The sequence below is a fragment of the Mirounga leonina genome, unplaced genomic scaffold (genome assembly GCF_011800145.1).
Source record: "Mirounga leonina isolate KUSES-001 unplaced genomic scaffold, KU_Mleo_1.0 Mir_268, whole genome shotgun sequence".
Taxonomy (NCBI): Eukaryota; Metazoa; Chordata; class Mammalia; order Carnivora; family Phocidae; genus Mirounga; species Mirounga leonina.
Genome location: NW_023270649.1, coordinates 1,031,109 through 1,033,412, shown reverse-complemented (window position 1 = coordinate 1,033,412; position 2,304 = coordinate 1,031,109). Strand labels below are relative to the sequence as shown.

The 2,304-nt window shown below is 57.3% G+C and overlaps 1 protein-coding gene across 3 annotated transcripts in view; it reads right to left on the bottom strand.

The window, feature by feature from the left end:
- The window catches only part of AKAP17A (A-kinase anchoring protein 17A), a 9,891-nt gene extending 9,309 nt beyond the window's left edge, over positions 1–582 (bottom strand). The window contains exon 1 of one of the 3 annotated variants that reach the window (XM_035029645.1): positions 460–582. The gene's annotated coding sequence lies outside the window, so the exon portion shown is untranslated. The other 2 variants (XM_035029647.1, XM_035029646.1) reach the window with 2 other exon arrangements.
- Positions 583–2,304: the final 1,722 nt, after the last annotated feature.

Sequence of the window (2,304 nt, the reverse complement as noted above, 5' to 3'; positions counted from 1 at the left end):
CCAGAGCCCCCCCAGTCCTCGCAGACCCCGGACCCCCAGAGCCCCCCAGTCCTCGCAGACCCCGGACCCCCAGAGCCCCCTCCCCCGCAGACCTCGGAACCCCAGAGCCCCCCCGGCCCTCGCAGACCTTGGACCCCCAGAGACCCCCCCGGCCCTCGCAGACCCCGGCCCCCCGGCCCCCAGACCCCCGAACTCTCGGCCCTCTCAGACCCCGGACCCCCCAGACCCCTCAGGCCCTCAAAGACCCCGGCCTCCCGGCCCCCAGTGCCCCCGGACCCCCGAACTCTCGGCCCTCGCAGACCCCGGACGCCCCCGAGCGCCCCCGGCCCCGCAGAGCCCCCCGGAGCCCCCCGGCCGTCGCACACCCCGGCTCCTCGGAGTCTCCGGCCCTCACAGCCGCCGGGCCCCGGAGCCCCCCGCCCGGTTCGCGGGGAGAGCTGGTCACGGGGTGTCGCTCACCGGCGCAGGGCTCCGCCCGCGCCCCGGCCACCGCCGCTCAGGCCCGAGCTCACCGCCGCCCCCCAACGACCCGGCCAGCCGCGGCCTCTCCGCCCGGCGCCGCCACCGTCCGCCGGAGGCGCCCCCGACGCCACCCGCCGTCGCCGCCGCCCGCCCCTGTGACGCACTTCCGCTTCCGGCTCTCGTGCTCGCGGAAGCGGCCGCGCGGCGACTCCCTGTTTCGTCGGCCGGGTCTGGCCCCGCCCCCGGGCGGGACTTCCGGGAGGCCTCCGAGCGGGCGGGGGGAGGGCCGGCCCGGGCTTTGCACTGCGCGTGCGCGGCTCCCCCCGCCGCGCCACCTGTGCCCGGGGTCCGGGAGGCCGCACCTGGGGCTGCAGGGTGCGCGTGGCCGCCTTAAGCCAAGCAGGTGCGGAGCCTGTGCGTCCGCCTCAATTACTATTATGATCACGCACAACATACGACATAGCCGTATGGTTGAGCAGTAAATCGTTTATTTACTACTAGTTACTTTTACTTACTACGTATACTGCTTGCGGAGCATAATTAAATATACTGTAGAATGCCATAAAAATATGCAACCACATAAAGACGCCGCATCTTCATGCTTGAACAGTCTCTTATTTTGATATCGTTAATTTTAAAATGCACAAAATGTAAGTAACCCCGTAAAATACATTTTACATGTAATATGTAATAATAGTTTTTAAGTGATAAGATACGTATAATTACATGACATAATTATAAATTAGCATGTTACAACTTACTAAGCTCCCACATTTTGGCAGACGCTGCGTAAGGCCTGTGTTTCTGATGCCCTGAATATGTTATAAATCCAGGGGCGCCTGGCGGCTCAGTCGGTTAAGCCTCAGACTCTTGATTTCGGCAAGTGTCATAATCTCAGGGACTCTTGATTTCGGCTGGTCTATGATCTCGGGGACTCTTGATTTCGGCTGGTGTCATGATCTCGGCTGGTGTCATGATCTGAGGGTCCTAGGATGGGGCCCCCACCCCCAGGCTCAACAGGGCATCTGCTTGTCCCTCTCTGTCTTTCCTCTCCCTCTGCTCCTCCCCCCTCCTCATGCACTCTGGCACTTTCTCTCTCAAGTAAATAAATAAAATCTTAAAAAAAAAGAGAAAAGTATGTCACAAGTCTGCAAAGTGAAAATCCAGGGTGGGAGAACACAGATCCTGTGTTGTTCAACAAAAGGTGCCAAAACATTAGCTTCAGAGGGGGCAGGAGTGGGTGAGGGGACCCTGGTGTCACGTGGGGCTCCTGGGTATCCGGGTGTCTGCTATGTGTCAGTCATGTTGTCTGAGTGTCTTCTACGTGTGAGTCATGTTGTCCTGTTAACAAGCCACCCATCAAAGCAAATATGATCATGATCTCCTGACAAGGAGGGAACAGTCTGGGGTGTCTCAGGAATGGGACCACTCTTTGAACCCAGGCAGGCTTCTTGGTAGGATGTGCATCATTGTCATCTTTATTTAACTTCTCCTTTGTCTTGGAAACAGAAAGGTTTTGGGGGTTCTCATTAAAACCCTGTCCCCAAGGCTGCTTGCAAGGCGATGGCGCGTTTCCCTGGGGAACTGTTAAATTTGGAAACTCTTTTTCCACTCTGCTGTCTGAAGCATTTGCAAAGCAAAGTAATGAGATACTCTTTCAGAACCTGCACATCTAAGAGGTGGTCATAATAATTTCAAAAACGCTCAAGGAAAATCCTTTTACACGTTTGAGCAAGATATTCCTCTTCTGGATGCATCTCAAAAATAGGAAAACAAAGTCCCTAATATCTGCAGCCCTAATCTAGTATGGCCTGGGCATAGCTGTATAAATCACTCTCACTG